Source organism: Mustela nivalis, assembly GCF_964662115.1.
Source record: "Mustela nivalis genome assembly, chromosome: 2".
In the NCBI taxonomy this organism is placed as follows: Eukaryota; Metazoa; Chordata; class Mammalia; order Carnivora; family Mustelidae; genus Mustela; species Mustela nivalis.
Window position 1 is genome coordinate 179,858,300 of NC_139021.1, and position 18,901 is coordinate 179,877,200.

Genomic DNA, 18,901 nt, shown 5'->3' on the forward strand with positions numbered 1-18,901 from the left:
CCATGCCCTGAGACCCTTACAGAAGTGTCTCTTTTGGGGCACCTGGGTGGCTCAGTGGGTTTAAGCCTCTGCCTCCAGCTCAGGTCATGATCTCAGGATCCTGGAATCAAGCCCCACATCGGGCTCCCTGCTCAGTGGAGAGCCTGCTTCCCCCTCTCCCTCTGCCTGCCTCTCTGCCTATTTGTGATCTCTCTCTCTCTGTCAAATGAACAAATAAAATCTTTAAAAAAAAAAAAAAAAGTGTCTCTTTCGGTCAGAGCACAATCGTTCTGAGTTCTGCTCCCGGGTGGAAAAACAGGCTTTAGATCATCCCATTCTGCGTCTTTTGACAGGTTTAAAAAAGGCGGGGGTGGGGGAGATGCAAACTATAGAATAACTTTAAATAGCAACAGACTTTTCCGGTTTCCCCTAAATAAAACACATTTCCTTCTCTGAGAGTGGTTTTAAGTTGCTTTCTGACAAACTTGAACCCATTTGGATAGAGGCTGCTGTCCATCACCAGGTACATGCATCTGCCCGCGGATACTACGTCCCATCCGAGCCAGGCAGAAAGAGCAGCTCTGGAAAAGGAGCCGTGCTGGCCAAGCAGGGGCTTTGGCGGGGTCGAGGGTTTGAGGATTTGAGGTTTGGGCAGTTTTCCAAGACCTATAAATGTAACAAGTCAACTTTATGGGCAGGGGGATGTGGCCATATTTTATTAATAAACCTAATGAAAACTTATAGTAGGGAGGGGGAGGCAGAGGTAAGGAGACGCTGCCCACACTGACCACACAGAAAACAGGGTCCAGTGGATGTTCCTGGACCAGCGAGGGCCCTGGTGCTCAGCCACGGGGTCTGCCCTCTCCACCCTGCTCTGCGCACAGACAGGCTTGGTGAACAGAGCCCCAAGAGCTCCGTCACACCCCTGCCAGGAGCTCTCACCTTGGGGGGATTAAGGCAACAGGGGAGCAAGAGACCCAGAGTTGGAGATACATACATATATATATATGTATATATGTACACACACACACACACACACACACACACACACAACCTCCTGGTGGTTCTGCTTCTCTGATCAGTTTCACTTTGGGGCCACCCAGCATCCTTGCATGCCCTTTCCCTATTTCATGAAGCTTGAAGTAAGGCAGAGGCCCCACCCCATTACAGAGGCTGAAAATGCCAAGAGCCCCTGCCTTCCCAGCCTCCCTTGCAGCCAGGGGAACAGACATTTGATGGGTTCTGCCAAGGGCACCAGGGTGGCTCAGTCGGTTAAGCATCCGACTCTTGATTTCAGCTCCAGTCATATCTCAGGGTCCTGCTATCAAGCCCTGCATCAGGCCCCACACTCAGCAGGGAGTCTGCTTCTCTGCCTCTCTCTCTCTCAAATGAATAAATAAATCTTAAAAAGAAAAAAAAAAAAAGAGTTCTGTCAATTAGGTGTGCATGGAAGCCAAGAACACAGAGTCTGGACACCACGTTGGGGAGGTTGAGAGCAACAGAGATACCCACACACCAGCTCTAGAAGCTTCCAGGATTGGGTTCAAGCAGCAACGGCCAGCTCATTCACCATCAGGGTCACTAGCACACGTGGAGGTGTCCGTTCCCACACTCCTAGGTGTCTTCCCAGGGCAGCTCTGTGGAGTGATTCTGAACCCTGAGCCCGGCCAGACAGCCTCCCGACTAGCCCTCTGGCCATCCTGTGTGCTCCTCCCTAGCATAACGCATTTCCGGTTTGCTTTAATGAGCAAAATTAGCTTCAGCTGCTTGCAACTCCGCTCCCTGATGGACACACAGTTCAGCGCACACAGCTCTCCCGGCTTTTGCCTGCGGCCGCTCTGGCTCTCAGATTCTGTGGGAGGGCCTGGGAGTGGGCCAAGGACTGAGCTCTGTGTGACCTCCTGCATTCAAGCCTGGGCTGCTGGCTCACTCCTCTTTTCAATGAGCAGGGCTAGGGACTGAACTGGGCCCCACCTCCTGCCAAAAATTTCAGATGTTGAGGCCCTAACCCCCAATGTGACTATGTTTGGAGATGGGGCCTTTATGAGGAACTTAAGGTTAGGTGAGGTCATAATGATGCTGCCTAATCTGGTAGGACCGGTGGCTTTGGAAGAAGAGGGGGACAGGCATCCCTCTCCCATGTGAGGACACAGGCAGAAAGCATGATCTGCAAGTCAGGAAGGGGGTGCTCCCTGGAAGCCACCTGTGACAGTGCTTGTTCTGGGACTTTCCAGCCTCCAGAACTGTGAGAAAATTAATTTCTTTTGACTGAGCCCCTCCAGCCTATGATATTTTGTTACTGAACGCCAACCAGACTAACAGAAGCAGATGAAAAAGTGATCTGAGTATGAGCTCTGGTAACAGCCGGCCTGGGTTAAGATCCTGCTTCCTCGGTGACTTAGAGAAGGTGTTCTAGAGTAAGCTACTTGGGCTCTCTGAACCTTGGCTTTAGCTGTACAATGAAGATAATACGGAAGCTCGGCAGGAGACATTCAGGATTTACTGTCTGCCTGGCAGCGCTACTCCATCTCCGGGAGATGGAATCCGTCTTTCCTGGAGTAAATTCATTTGTGACTTATTGAGAATGGCCGAGGGGTCTCCAGGCTCATTAAGATTTCCCAGGATTTTTCTGACTATCTCAGGGATACCTGGGTGGTTCAATCAGTTAAGCTTCTGCCTTCAGCTGGAGTCATGATCTCCAGGTGCGAGGAGCGAGCAGGTCAGTGGGCTCAGCAGGGGGTCGGCGTCTCCCTCCGCCCCTCCTCTATTTGTGCTCACACTTTCTCTCCCTCTCAAATAAATACAGAAGATCTTTAAGAAGGGGGGGGGGGCACCTTGATAGCTCAGTCAGTTAAGCAGCTGCCTTCAGCTCTAGGTCATGGTCCCAGGGTCCTGGGATCGAGCCCCGCGTCAGGCTCCCTGCTCAGAGGGAAGTTTGCTTCTCCCTCTGCTCCCCCTACTTGTGTGCTCTCTCTCTCTCACTCTCTCAAATAAATAAATAATTTTAAAGAACCAGCTGAGGGCACCTGGTTAGCTCAGCCAGTTAAGCATCAGACTCTTGGGCGCCTGGCTGGCTCAGTTGTTAAGCGGCTGCCTTAGGCTCAGGTCATGATCCCAGCGTCCTGGGATCGAGCTCCGCATTGGGCTCCCTGCTCAGCAAGGAATCTGCTCCCTACCTCTGCCTGCTGCTTGTGTTCCCTCTCTCGCTTTCTCTCTCTCTCTCTCTCTCTCTCTCTCTCTCTCTCTCTCTGAGTCAAATAAAGAAAATAAGATCTTTAAAAAAAGGATCAAGAGTCTAGATATTGGGGGTGCCTGGGTGGCTCAGTGGATTAAGCCACTGCCTTCAGCTCAGGTCATGATCCGAGGGTCCTGGGATCGAGCCCTGCATCGGGCTCTCTGCTCTGTGGGGAGCCTGCTTCCTCCTCTCTCTGTGCCTGCCTCTCGCCAACTTGTGATCTCTGTCTGTCAAATACATAAATAAAATAAATCTTTAAAAAAAATAAAAGAGTCTAGCTATTGGCTCAGGTCATGATTTCAGGGGGTCTTGAGATCAAGCCCCATGTGGATCTCTGTGCTGGGCATGGAGCCTGCTCAAGATTCTTTCTCTCAAAAAAAAAAAAAAAAAAAAAAAGAAAAAGAAAAAGAAAAGAAAACAACTAAAAAAACTCTCTCTCTCCCTCTGCCTCTGCCTTCTCACCACCACCAATCGCAGGCACACACACTCTCTTTCTCTCTCAAAAAAAGAAAGGACCAACTTTTTGCTGGGATTGCTGTAAGGGCCACAGGCAGCCATCTCAGCCATAATGCGCAGAGGGGCCTTTGGGGTGGTGAAGAGGGGGACAGCAGAACTGGGATTCAGCCCCTAAATGACAGCCAAGGAAATGGGGCATGCCGACACCTGCCGGCCCCTGCTTCCAGCTGGGCTTGACGCTAATTACGCTACTGAACCTCTTAGTTCCAGGAGCCAATCATTCCTTTTTAGCTTAAGCTGGTCTGAACTGGGCCTTTTCACTTAACAGAGAGTCTCTGAGGAGTAAATGAGAAAACACAGAGAAAGTGTTGACCATGGAGCCCAGGACAGAGTCTGCCAGGTTTTCTCTCCCGGGACACTGGGCAATGTGGTTGGATTCCTGGCTGGCCCAGGTCCCAGGTCCCCCGTCGCGCTCTCCATTACCCCAAGGGCAATCTCTGATCATGGCCCGTGACCACCTGCCACCAGGATGGACTTCAGCCTGCCCTACCCCCCAAGCTCCGTGTTAGATTGAAGCGTAGGCTTATTCTGGGGCCCTGGCTACACGTAATTTTGCAACCCTCCTAACATTTTGCTGTGGGCTTTATAAACCTTAAGAAGTAGAACTGCCAGTTATTGTACCAGCAAAAATGGTTTTATTCAGGAACAGCAGAGAATTACAATCCAGGACAAGCAAGCTACTGCAAAACCATAGGCAAGTCCGGAGAACAAAGGAGAGGAACGCTCTTTTATAGAGGAAAGGAGGATGCTGGGAGAGCTGTTATAAACAAAATGTCCATTGGAGTAAACTGGGAGTTTGAAGTATGGTGACTTTTCATTGGCTGATTTGTGACCATGTCTCATTGGCTGGGCTGTTGCCAGGGAAGAAGGAAAGTCTGTCTTCCTCCTGCTGGGAGAGAAAAGGTCCCTCTCTACCTGTTAGATTTGCAAATGACAAGGGGGTAGAACCTGAGAGCTTCCTCTGCCAGCCTCCCAACTCTATTCTAAACCAGGCTCACTTTTATTCATTTTCACATTTTCCCACATCATTAATATCCTTGGAAAGCCTGACTTTTCAGGGCCTGGGTGGCTCAGTTGGTTGGGTGTCCACCCTTGGTTCAGGTAGTGATCCCAGGGTCCTGAGATCAAGGCCCACATCAGGATCCCTGCTCTACAGGGAGCCTGATTCTCCCCCTGCTTTTCCCCCTGCTTGTGCACTCTCACTCTCTGTCAAATAAATAAATAAAATATTGAAAGAAAGAAAGACACTTTTAATATCTAACCTTTCAAAATGAAGATTTCCATCATTTTTGTTAGCCATCTATTGTCTGACACTAAGGTTATTGCCCATTTTCTACTTTATGCTATGGTATAAAACCATATTTTTGGGGTGCCTGGGTGGCTCAGTTGTTAAGCATCTGCCTTTGGTTCAGGTCACGGTCCTAGGGTAGGATCAAGCCCTGCCTTGGGCTCCTTGCTCAGCGGGAAGCCTCCTTCTCCCTCTCCCACTCCCCCTACTTGTGTTCCCTCTCTTGCTGTGTCTCTCTCTGTCAAATAAATAAGTAAAATCTTAAAAAAAAAAAAAAAAGCATATTTGTATACAGAATTTTGACTGCATCTTGGGCTACTTTCCTGTATGGATTTCTAGAAGAATGAGTGGGTGGTGGACATTATTGGAGGTCTTGAGGGCCACTGAGATGAGCAGCTTTGAAGCAGCATCTGCACCTTTTTTCAACACCCCATTGCACTCTTAACCAATCCTCATTGTTCAAAATTCTTCCATTAATTTCATGCTGTGGGCTGGTTGCTAGAGTAAGCATTCTGCATGCCTTTTCTTATCCATAACAAGTCTACTGCATGGATAAGATTATTGCCCAGTATTAGGGGTACCTGGAGGACGCTGTCAGTTAAGTGTCCGAGTCTTGATTTCAGTTCAGGTTGTGATCTCAGAGACCTGAGATCAAACTCTGAGTCAGGCTCCATACTCGCCATGGAGTCTGTTTAAGAATCCCTCTCCCCGGGGTGCCTGGATGGCTCAGTGGGTTAAAGCCTCTGCCTTCAGCTTAGGTCATGGTCCTGGAATCAAGCCCCGCATCGGACTCTCTGCTCGGCGGGGAACCTGCTTCCTCCTCTCTCTCTCTGCTTGCCTCTATGCCTACCTGTGATCTCTGCCTGTCAAATAAATAAATAAAATCTTAAAAAAAAAAAAAAGATTCTCTCCCCTCTCCTTCTGCCCCTCCTGCTCATGCTCTCATTCTCTCTCAAATAAATAGATAAATCCTTAAATATAATAAAATAAGATGCCTGGATGACCCAGTCAGTTAAGCATCTGCCTTCGGTTCAAGGTCATGAACCCAGGGTCCTGGGATCAAGTTCTGCTTCGGGCTCCCTGCTCAGTGGGGGTCTGCTTCTTCCTCTACCCTTCCCCCTGCTCATGATCTCTCTCTTTCTCTCTCTCTCTCTCAATCTCTCTCTCTCTCTCTCAAATAAATAAATAAAATCTTTTTTAAAAATAAATAATAAAAAATAATAAAATAATAAAATAAAATTGTAAGAGCTTATTGCCCAGTTTTAGAGAAGAGGAAACTGAGGTTCAAAGGAGGTTCTCAACTTGCCAAAGGCAACACAGCTAGAAAATATAGAGGCAGGATGGGTTCTAAAGTTGTCTGACTCTAAATCCAGTGCTGCTCTCCCACCATGAAACTCTCTGGGAGGGAGGGATCATTTCCTGCCGAGAGTCCAACCTGAAAATAATTTCCCCTGCTGGTGCCCGGATACTACCTGTATAATAACATGAAATATCCCACTAGAACCACATCCTAAATTACTTTAGGTCTGCTGTCATCCAGATCACACCTTAAGATGATCAAGGCTGTTGCATTGAGGACCCATTCTATTTTTTTTATTTTGTTTAAATTTGATTAATTAACGTAGAGTGTATTATTAGTTTCAGAGGTAGAGGTCAGTGATTCATCAGTTGTATGGAACATCCATGCTCATTACATCATGTAATGCCCATGTAATGCCCTTAATGCCCATCCCCAGTTATCCCATCTCCACCTCCCCCCCCCCTCCAGCAACCCTGTTTGTTTTCTATAGTTATGAGTCTCTTATGGCTTATCTCCCTCTCTAATTTTGTCTTGTTTAATTTTTTCCTCTCTTCCCCTATGATCCTCTGTTTTATTTCTTAAATTCCACATATGACTGAGATCATATGATAATCGTCTTTCTCTGAGTGACTTATTTCATCTAGCCTAATACTCTTTAGTTCCATCCGTGTCATTGCAAATGGCAAGATTTCATTTTTGATGCCTGAGTAATATTCTGATGTGTGTGTGTGTGTGTGTGTGTGTGTGTGTGTGTATGCCACATATTCTTTGTCCATTTATCTGTTGATGGACATCTGGGGTCTTTCCATAGTTTGGCTATTGTGGACATGGCTGCTATGAACATGGGTTACAGGTGCCCCTTCGGATCACTACGTTTATATCTTTGGGGTAAATACCTAGTAGTGTGATTGCTGGGTCGTAGGGTATTTCTATTTTTAACATTTTGAGGAGGCTCCATACTGTCTTCCAGAGTGGCCGTGCCAAGTTGGCACCCCCACCAGGAGTGTAGGAGGGCTCCCCTTTCTCTGCACTGAGGACCCACTCTAAAGCACAGTTGCACGTACCATGAAGAAAGTTCTTCCATGGAACAAGAGCCCCATGAATGGAGCATCTACTAGTCCAGGGTCTTTGAGATGCAAATAGCCCCTTTGGTCAACAGAATAGCAACCTGGGCACTAGTTTACTCTTCCTTTCAATGGCACTGTTGGGTCCCTTCCTGGGGCTAGGCCAGGATGACAAAAGGTCCCTTTTCCTTCTAGATCCCTCAAAGCCCCTCCACTAGGGTTTCCAGAGGCAGGGTTTCCAGAGGCGATGTCAGCTTGTTCCAGTCCCCTCACCTCATGTCCTGCTTCCTCCCCAAAGCACTATTAATAAAGACATCACATTATATAATTTTTCCCAAATTACAGTATGCAAGCCTAAAAGAAATGTAAGGGATTGGGGGGAAATGCATCATTTCCCCACAATCATTGCTGTGGGTTTTGGACAGAAGGACTTGTTCTGGAAGGGCTGTATTTAAAAACTAAAACAATAGACCCCAAATGGAGTCACTTACGCTAAGCCCCAGGTCACCAAACTCAGACTTAATTAGTTTCAGCTCTCCCAGAAATGGAATCTTAAACCAGTCAATCAGGGGGCGCCTGGGTGGTTCAGTCAATTAAGCGTCTACCTTCAGCTCCCATCCTGATCGCAAGGTCCTGGAATTGAGCCCCACATCAGGCTCCCCGTTCAGCGGAGAGCCTGCATCTCTCTCCCTCAGCTGTTCCCCCTGCTTGAGCTCTCTCTCTCTCTCTCTCCCTCTCTCTCGGTCAAATAAATAAACAAGTAAAATCTTCTAAAAAAAGAAAAAAAAAATCAGGAATCCCCTGATCAGCACAAGTTAGGTCATCTGCCTCATAGACCCCTGCCGTCCTCTAAAAGAAAGTAACTTTGCAATAACCAGCCCTCTGTTTTGCCATTTAACCTCCTTATTCCCACTCCCTTCTGCCTGCAAGTCTCTTATTTTGCTAGAGTGGATGCTGCCCGATTCTAATTGATTTTTGCTCAAACCCTGAAAATGTTGAATATGCCTCAGTTTATCTTTCAACAGCTGTCAGGTGACTTCCGCAAGAAGGTGGGCAGAGCTAAGATACATTCTAAGTCCCCAACCCCTGAGCCCATCAAACCCTCTCCAGAATGCCCATCATCGGATGGCAAAGCCCCACTGGGGTTCAGGGACTAGGATTCCCCTTCTCCCTCCACACCAATGTCCCCTGTGACATTACAGACTTGTGAATGTAGGTTTGAAGGAATTCTTTTTTATGATTCCACTTCCAAGAGCTGATGTGTACTCTGCCTCTAACTTCTGGACACCCTTTCCTGGGGGATGAGAGCAGTATCTTTCCCAGCCCCCCAGGTTCCTGCAAGGGTTATTTGCAGAAGTTCTGCCTGAGCTTTCTCTTTGGCATGAAATAGCCTACAGAACAGCCTTGGGAGTCTATGGCTCTGCCTCTCTGTCTGGGCTGGTGCCCAGGGTCCCCAGGGGCCAGGGGAAGGGGTTCCCTACCAGACTGCTGGGCTCATTTTAGAGGGCCGGCTGTTGTACAAAGCAGCACCCCGAGGCTGTGCCCTCTTTGGGGGTGAAGACCACATGGGGGTCTTCAGGACTTTCCTCCTGGGGCCTTTTCCTTTCTGAGATCTTTTTTCCTCCTTTCCCACCCCAGCACCCTCCCCCCGCCTTCTCCTGAATCAGCCGAGTGTCCGAGGCGATTGGCAGAAGGCTCAGCTCTTGCTCTGGGCACTGAAAGCTTGGAGGAAATGGAGAGGGGGGGGTACAAAGATGGCGTGTGGGGCGCACCCTCCCTTACCCTGCTTCTTTCCTAAAGGGGCTGAGACCCCCAGCCCGTGGAGAAGAAGGTCTTCAGTGGACCATGGGTCCCTCGTAGTCAGTCCAGTGCCCAGCCAGCATCTGGGGCCACAGACTGTGGCCTGGTAGTTTCCAGATTTCCACACGTGTAAAGTAGGTGCAATCATTATTTCTAATAATACATACAACGCACTGATTATATCACAAATACATGTGTGTGGTTCCAGGCGCTTGGTGTCAGCCGGCTGTGGGGCTGGTCAAACCACCCCTGGGAGGCTGGCCCTGCTCCAGCGGTGACACGCTGGAAGGCGCCCACGGAGAAGGGAAAGGTGGCTGTGCCGGGAGGAGGGAAGCCTGGAGGAGCAGAGCCCACGTGCATGGCGGCAATGGCCTGGTTCTGGCGCCCTTCGTCCCAGAGCCCAGCGGCCCTCGGCCAGGAGCAGCAGAGGCTGAAGGAGCGGTTGAGGCCATGGGGGCAGGTAAGCCCCCGCCTGCGGGACCATGTATGTGAGCTGCGGGTACGAGTGGCCCCCCCCACCCGTCTAAGGCGAGGGAACGTGGCCGCCACCAGACTTCTTCCAAATCTCAGGCAGGGGCGCCTGTGGCTCCGCCGGTTAAGCATCCGACTGCCGGTTTCAACAAGATCGAGCCCCACATCCGGCTCCACAGTCAGCCCAGAGTCTGCCTGGGACTGTTTCTGCCCCTCCCCGCTTGGTCTCTTCCCCTTTGCCCCTCCCCCACGCCTCTATCCCCTCTGCCCCTCCCCCTGCTTATGCACTCTCTAAAATAAATAAATCAAACAAACAAAACAAAGCAAAACTCAGGCCAAATGGCTCATGGCTCCAGCCAACCTGGAACTACACAGGGAAGGGAGCTCTGGGGAATGCGCCTCACCCCCCCCCCCCCCGACACACACACACACACACACACGCCCACACCCTCGGTAGTAACTTGGGCCACCAGACACTGCAGCTTTGCCCTGGTCGACAAGATCAACCAGAGACATCACCAGCCGACCCCAACCCTGCATCGAGACCGGGGCCACACTGGGTCCCCGCAACCAGTAGATCTCCCTTTCTCGCAACCTGGGGAAGCTGGGAATAGGGACTTGGTACACAGCCTCCTTCCAAAAGGCCCTGGTTCCTTTTCTGTCTCCCCTCAAAGAAACTCAGACGTCAAGATGCACCCTGTGCCCCCCAGACGAGGTGCCTGCAGGACCACGGGTGGGACTCTTCAGGTAAACACAGACAGCAAACTAACTCCCGCCTTGTCAGACGCGTGTTACCTGTGGTGTTCGGTTTCTGGAAGGACTCGTTCTGCGAGCGCAGAGACAGAAAGCCCAGAAGGCGAGATGCTAGCCTATCAGCAGGTGTTCTCTCAGGGATGGGATAATGGATGATTTTTCTGCTCTCCTGTATGTTTTTTCTATACTATATTTTTCAGTGAACATATATCACTTTTAAAATAAGAAAAGTAGATTTATAATACAGTCAGGCTTCCCCTCACCCTCAAGCCACTCAGGAGATCAACGTACTTAACGCTCAAAGGCCCAACCAGGGAGAGCTAGGGCCAGGCCGGAGGCCCTCAAGATGCTGCCTGCCAGGCACGTGGAAACACACAGTAGCCAAGCACCGAGGCCACTTCTTGGCCTTTCAGACCCTGAGGGCATATCTGGAGCATGAACCTGCCAGTAGTTGTCAATCTCTGACCTGACAGTTTGCTGATGGTCAGCAGAGATCTCAGGGTGGGGAGCTGGGCCCAGCACCCTGATGCAGGTGCGCTGAGCGGGGGTCAGGGAGAGCAGCAAACACCGCAGGTCCTGGGGGTGCAGCCAGGGCCTTTCCCAGGGTGGGGGGGATCTAGCCCAGGGCACGCTGTTTGGAAGGTATGAAGGCTGGGGAGAAAGTTTGCAGAGAGACAGCTTGTCCCAGGAACAGGATAACCAGCCAAGGTTGCTGGGGTCTGGTCCTGCTTCTTGAAGGCCGCTCAACTCCAGATGGGCTCCTCAAGCCGCTCGCGGCGTGGATACGGAGCCAACAGGACAACATGCGTCAGGATCTCCAGGCCCGTAGTTTCGGGGCCCGAACTCAGGTGTCCCTTAGCTCAGCACAAGTGGCCGACTGTAAAAGCTGGAGAAGCAGCAGGTACCCAAGAAGGCTGATACGCCGGTACGTTCCAGTTGACATGCTTGATACCCGTGTACTTGCTGAGGCAGGAAAGGGACCAGTGCCCCCGTCCACACTGCGTGAGATGCAGATCTCACTGCAGGGGACTCGTACCCCAGCCTGAGAATCTGCTCCTTCTCTCTCCCCCGCCCAAACCCAAGTGCACATGCTGCCAATTAGGCCGCGTTTCTGTGATGCTGATGGCCCTTCAGACAGGTGGCCTGGGCAGTGGCGTGGCTGGCCTTCCGTGCATCAGCTCTGCCTACTCTGTGGCCAGGAAACAGCACCACATACCACTGCCAGGCCTCTGGGCCTGACTCCCCCTTTCCTTTGGCAACTACACTCTTGCTAATCTGCGAGGCACCATTTAAAAGTGCCTGGGTGGCTCAGTCAGCTAAGCAGCCTCCTTCAGCTCAGGTCATGATCCCAGGGTCCTGGGATGGAGTCCAGCAACGGGCTCCCTGCTCCGCGGGGGGTCTGCTTCTCCCTCTGCCTCTGCTCATGCACGTGCTCTCTCTCTCTCAAATAAATAAAATCTTTTTAAAAATAAAATAAATGCCACCTCTTCCATGCACCTGTCACAAAGCCCAGCTTCCCCGCGCTCATACCCCACATGTCCATGCACCTCCCCTAACTTGCCTGAGGTTCACTGTTTTGGTCTTTGCACTGTTCGGTTTCTCTTGGCTCTCCCCCTCTGGCCTCTGGCACCGTTCTCTAATCATCCCACAAACCCTCGCTGAAGTTGACACTGCTGGCCAATCTCTGAAATTAATCCATCTCAAGATTCCTTGGCAGTTTTCCATAAATTGATTCAAGATGCCCAGCTGGGGAGGGGGCAGGCACATTGAGGAAATCAGAAACCAGCCTCTCCCACCTCCTCGGCAAGCCTTCCAGACTCTGACTCGTCCGTCTTCCTTCACGTGTGCATTTAGGGGAGCAAATATCAGCCCTGGAATAAATACGCAGTTCCTCGTAGAACCCCAATGCTGCCAGCACAACAAATCACCAGAAACAAGAGGCCCCTCTGCCATGAAGGACAGGCATTGCTTCCCAAGCACTATTGGAAAGGCAGCAACATCAATAAGCCAGCGTCGGAGCTGAGGGAGGAAATCAAAGCCTGTCCTGTCGAGGGTCCTCTGTAATTGATGTGCTACATTCGTGGGATGCATCCCGGAGAGACCTGGGGACACTTGGAGTGGGAAAGTCAGGTGATCACAGGGCCAGTGATGTCCGAGCCAGGACGGGCACCCAAGGGGCACCCCCTGAGGACAAAACTGCAGTCACATGGGGCAACTGGGGGCTCAGTCGGTTGAGCATCCGATTCTTGGTTTCAGCTTAGGTCGTGATCTCAGGGTCGTGGGACTGAGCCCCACATCTGGCTTGGAACTCAGCTCCAAGTCTGCTTTTCCCTCTCCTCGGCCTATCCCCCTGCTCATGTGATTGATCGATCGATCAATAGATAGATAAAGTCTATAAAAAAAAAAAAAAAACCCTGCAGGAGCAGCACACATCCCACCCACGCAAACCCCAAACCCATCACTTGCTCAGGATCCCTCAGAGAACCAGAAGCCTATTCTGCTTTGTGCCCCTGACCGGGGCCTCTGAGCAGGACAGACAGACAATGAACAGCTAAAGGCAGCTTCCTGGCCTCTGGGGGGGCTCGGCTCTCTGTAGACACCCAGCTGGGCACCCCCGTGTCGGTGGCAGGTCCTCGGGAAGGTTGGCTGGATTATGGAGGGATTCCAAATTCCCAGCAGCTGGCACGCGACCGTAAAGAACACATGGTGAGACTTAGTCCCAGGAAGACAAATCTGTCAACGGTTGTCCAAGATGAAGTCATTCAGTGCTCAGCGAGTGGACACTTCTCTTCATCACATCACTGACCAAACGTTCTGGGTTTGATCATCGCATTTTTGATCAGGGGGCTCTCAACTGAAACACCTGGAAAGTCTGCTATAAAGCTGCAGGGGGGGGTGGGATTCCCCCCAGCTAGAGGGCTCCAGAGACTGAGGACCACTGGATCGCAGAGAGACAAAGTTGGGGGCGGATGCTGTCCCAGCTTCACCTCTGACATTCTGTGTGTTTGGGGTCAGTCACTTTGCTGGTCCAAATCTCAGCTTTCTCATCGGTAAAACAGACGTAGTAAAATCCTGTCCTCCTCGGACCACATAGGTCTGCCTGAGACACAAGAGCCCACCCTGCTGACCTCATAAAGCAGCTGTCAGCCACAAATACTATTTAATTTACATAACAAGGCTGACTTTGCTCCATGACACCCAGATGCAAGAAACCTGTCACTTGATAATTTTTCCAAATTACCTACTTTCTCATGTTGAGTGGATATATCATTAGTACATGAGGGTTTGGGTCTGAAAGAAAGCAGACACAAACCAGGCTCCTTCACTCGGATTTCCGACTCCAGAGAGACCACTGGGTTGGAAGTCCCATGACCTGGGTTCAAGGTCAGCTCCTGTTACCAACTTCCTGCATGTCCTTGATTAAGTCTCTCCTGCCTAGGGCTCTGTAGGGTCTTCTAGCTCTGAAGTACAACGTCTCTAGTTTCAAGGGTAAGACCTTAGAGTCGAGGAAGTCATAGGTTTATTTCCAGACTCTCTCATCTTCAACTCCATCCACCCCCTGACGCTTCCTTCAAACCCAGAGCAGAGGCAGAACTGAGGCATCTGTCAGATTCTCCAGAGACTCAGGCACCCAGGGGACCTTCCTCGGCATCACCCAGCCTCGCAGAGCCCCAGCCGCGCTCCCTCTCCCAACTCGAGCCGGAATGAAAAACCCACCAGGCTTTAAGGGACGGCTTGAGAAACAGCAACCCACTTTCCAATCCAAACCGCGAATTGCTTTGGGAACCATCTGCTGGCTAAGCAAACCCTTGCCATTTTTTACCTGCCCAAGCACCTTCTTCTGCGTCCTTGAGAGAGAACAATGGGAATGAGCTCTCCCCTCACGTGGGTCATGGAATAATTCACACGGGAACTCACCTTGTGAGTGGCCTCTGTGCAGGGGTCTGCCCACCACTGCCAGGCCCCTGTCACCAGGACGCTGTATCAGACCCGAGTGTACTGCAGGGAGTTGGCCAGGACCCCTCCTGGCACAGGGCCCCTCAGCTCTGTGAGGTCTGAGAGCCCACTCACTCTCTCTCTGGTTCTGGTGGGCCTGTCCTGCCCCGCTCAGCCCCAGCAGTCACTCCAGCAGCCGGCAGCCAGCTGCTCCCCCTGGTACTGGCCCCGGGACCCGCTTACTGCACTCCAAACTAGCCTCCGCCGTGTCTGCCGGGTGCCGGCCTCCATGCCAGGCATAGAGGATAGACACAAAGTCGGCGACCCTGAATGAGCCCACCGATGGTCCCCGAGATTCATTAGACCATTTCTAAACAAACAAGATAGTGCTGTGTAAAAGCAATCGCATCTCCAGAAGGGTCTAGAAATGACTCTCAGCTGCCACTCCTGGTCATTGGCCTGCATCCCTGCACAAAATCGGGTCCCTTTTCCAGGAAGTGCCAGGGCCCCCCTGGGGCCTGTCTTCATGCAATCGATCAGCACATCTATGCGAATCTCCCTCACTTCCCCCACCTAGAGCCCTGCGTGGCCCTGACGTTTGCCCTGTGTTCGGTGAGGCCACCTGCCATGGGAGCAAGAGGTTGTGGGGACCGTGGTTCCCCCAGGGCAGCACAGTCCAGTCGCTGTGGAGTTTTCCATCACATGTCCAGGCCCCATCCACCCTCCAGAAGGCAGACTCATGGACAAAGTCCCAGCCCCCGCGTGGTGTGACCTTGGACAAACTGGTGAACCTCGAGGAGCCTCCGCGTTCTCACCTGTGCAATCGGGACATCCTGCTATGAGATGGACCGAAAGTACCTGCTGTTTCACGGGGTTCTCATAACCAGACACAAGGAGAATGAGAGCTACGTGCACAGTGCACTGAGCAGAGGAATGCACTGCTTGGGAGCTGCCTCCCGCCCCGAGCCCCGTCCAGCCACCCCAGGGCTAGCGGGGTCTCCGTCTCCGCCCCTGTCGCCCAGGATGCTGAGGGCAGCCGTGTGCAAGGCCTGGACCTCCCAGAGCACCAGGCAGGGATCTGGTGAACATTAAGCCTGCCACCTAGGGCTGGGTTTGGCCATCCCACTGGGGAGGACTGAGACAGCAGTGCCATTTTTTTTTTTTAAGGTATGTGTTTCTTTCTATCTTTCTTTATTGAGAGAGAAAGAGCGTGCGCGTGAGTGGTCGGGGGAGAGCAGAGGGAGAGGGGGAGAGAATCTCAAGCAGACTTCCTGCAAGCAGGGAGCCCGACACAGGATTCGATCCCACGACCCCAAGACTATGACCTGAGCTGAAATCAAGAGTCCAATGCTTAACTGGCCGAGCCCCCCAGAAAGGAGCTGAGCATTGCCATTTTTAACAAGCTCCCTGCATGGCTCTGGAGCAGCTGGTCTGCCGAGCCGGGTTTGGACTTTGGGTCCTAGCCAGTCAGAGGCAGCCGGCTCTTCGGCAATAGCCACCCCGCCCCCCCCCCCCGCTCCCCTACCCCTTCCAGCCTTTCCTGCAGCCCACCCACTGCTAAGGTCCCCCGCACCTAATTAGTAGGCAAATCCCGTTCGGGGAGAACTGAATGGGTCCCTTCTGCTCAAGGGCGTCCCTCACAGTCCCTTTGTAGCCAGCCTGCATCCCAAGCAGGCCGAACTGCGTCCTCAGCTGTTTACCCGCCGTGCAGTTTTTGCCTTGGCCTCCTGGCTCCCACCTTCAAAGCCACGATCAGAGCCATGCTGGCGCTCCTGTGGGGCTGCGTCTTCCTCTGGAGAAGTGGCCGGCCCCAGGCAGGGCTGGGTCTGGCTGCCACAGAGGTGCCTGTGGCTGGCTGTGTGCAGGGGGGTGTGTCAACCCAAACAAACATACTCTGGGGGGCGAGAAGCACAAACAGTCAAGGCCAGGCAGGAGGGGGGACCAAGTTCTGGCAAAGGGAGGAAGGTGCCGCTCCCGCAGCCCAACGTGCTCCACACCCAAGGATACAGAGCTCCCCCACCTCGAGGTAGGGCAGCTTAAAGAAGGCTCCACTGAGACAGACATTCCTCCAAATGGGGGAGGAGGTGGGCAGACTCCTCCTCACCGCAGGACGGAGCCCTGGCTATACCCACAGGCAACCTGGCAGGAGCTGTCCAGAAAGGGCCACACTCCAGGTGGGGTGGCATGGGATCACAACTCTGCCTGGGGACTGGGGCTCAGCCCCACACAGTGGAAACAGGTGAGGGGCACAGAAGTCACGGGATGAAGCCATGTCGCCCACCCCTGGCCTCTAGGCCGGGCTGGACCCCGCCCCACCCTGGGCCCTGCTTACCAAAACAGCCCAAGCCGCTCTTGGGTTGGAGAACACGGGGTCACGGATGTCATGAGCATGGGGTCTGGGGTTTTCATTAATTCCGATGCGTATCCGGGCTGTGTGGTTACCAGACTCCATAGGGCTCAAGTCTCAGTGCCTCATGTCTGAAGACCCCAAGAGCTGCCCGGCCTCCCTGAGACAGGGTCTGGGAACGACCAAGTTTGCAGGGCTGCTAGAGCGGTCAGTGAGTCTGGAGCATGAGGAAGGAAGGATAGGATTATTACTCACTCATCAGGTTGAGACCCATGGGGACAGGGACAGCCACTGGGCAGGTGAACTTAGAATTAGGACCCCCAGGCCACCCAAGCCCAGGGAGCACTGAGCCCTCCTAAGTCAGGTCCTACCCAAAGTTTCAAACCCAAAGCACTAAAATCCCTTACTCTTGACAAGGCCTTGTAGGTTAATGGGTTTGGAGTGTGTACCTCCCCTATACCTCATGACCTTAGCACCCCCCTGCCCAGAGCTGGGGCCCCTGGGGCCCTCAACCCCAGGAGGGTTTGAAGCAGGATTCCTGGGGCCATCCAAACCCACAGAACCCACCTGTGGAGCTGGGCCCAGGACACCTGCATGTTTATCAAATCTCAGGCCACCCCAGTGCCCTCCAGAGCTTGAGAATTCCCAGAGAGGTTGGGCAGAGAGGGAGAGAGGCAGGACCAAGAATGCAACACACTGTCCCCAACCCAGCACCTTGCTTGGGTTTTCTAAAGGAGGAAACTGGTCCAAGTCCATGGAGCTGGTAACTAGCCTCGAGCAAGCTTGCCCACACTCACCCCCACCAGGCCCCCAGCACCTGGCTCCTCCCTGGAGGAGGAGGGATATCACTCCTCTCAGCTCCCCACGCCTCTCCTTCTCGTCCAGGAGCACAGCGGCAAGCCCAGGTCTGGGCCCCAGGCACTGGCCTTGCCCTTGGCACCCACACACCCAGAGCCTGCCAGACCTCACTGGCACAGGACCGTCACGATCTCCATGACCCACGGCCACAGCCAGGCCAGCATCAGGTCCCACATCCCGCCACTCACTGTACAACGCAGCCCCCCAACCACCGGGACAAAAACTGAGGTGCAGAGAAGCCAGAGAACCACCCCTCCACCCGCCACTGTACTCTCCATCGCACCCCTCCACCCCTGCACCAATCCTGCGGGACCTCAAGCTGCAAATTCCTCTGGTCACAGCAGGCCCTGGAAAGAGGCCCTTCCCGTGGGGTCAGAGCGCCCCCTGCCCCTGCCGGGTGGACGCACAGCGGCCCTCCCTTGCCAAGTCGGTCACCGACCCCGCGCGGGAGCCCGAGGGAGCCCAGGCTGCTCGGGAGCCCGCACCCCTGCGCAGTGAAGAAGAGGGTTGCAGAGGGGTGCAGCGGGCGGCGTCTGGGCTCTGGGAGGGTGGATGCGATTCGCAGAGCCCCGACAAGCCAGGAGGTCGAGCCCTAGGGCCACGAATAGGCGCCCGGGGTCCCCACGGCAACGCGCTCGGCTCTGCGGGGAGCAGCCGCGGGAGCTTTCTACGTTTTCAAACTCCCTACAAGGAGCATATTTCACCGGAATAAAACAAGGATCCCGAAAACACACCGCATTCCGCGCGCGGCCGCCGCCGCCCCCGGACCTCCCGCACCGCCCCGGCTCTGCCGCGCAGGGACCCTGGGAGCGCCGGCGACTCCCGGGCCGCCCCAGACACCCCCCCCCCCGGGCCACCCCGGTCACTCCCCACCCCCACCCCGGGCCCCCAGCGCTCGCGCGGGGCGCGGAGCCCAGAGGTCGGGCCGGGGGAGCAAAACTTTGCAGACAGCGCCCCCTGCCGTCCCGAGGGGCCCCGGGCCCCGAGCCCGCGCGCGGCTCCGGCCAAACCCGGTTTTGCCGAGCGGTGCTGCATCCTGGGGACGAGCCCTGTCCTGCGCCCGCAGCTCGAAGCCCCTCCTCCGCGCTAACGGCACCTCCCCTGTCCAAGGAGCTGACTTGGAGGGACAACAATTGGCTCTAATGACCCAAGGCGGGGAATGGGAACCTCGCAGCCCGCGGGAGCCGCTTTCTGGCAGGTCCCTATCTGGAACCTCCGGCGGGCTCCCCGGCTCCCCAGCGGGCGAGGAAGGCGTGCTGAGAGCCCAGGGGGGGCTCGGACTGATCCAAGCACAACCACCCCCACCCCCGCCCGGGCGTCACCTCCAGAGACCGACTCAGCCAGAAGCACACTT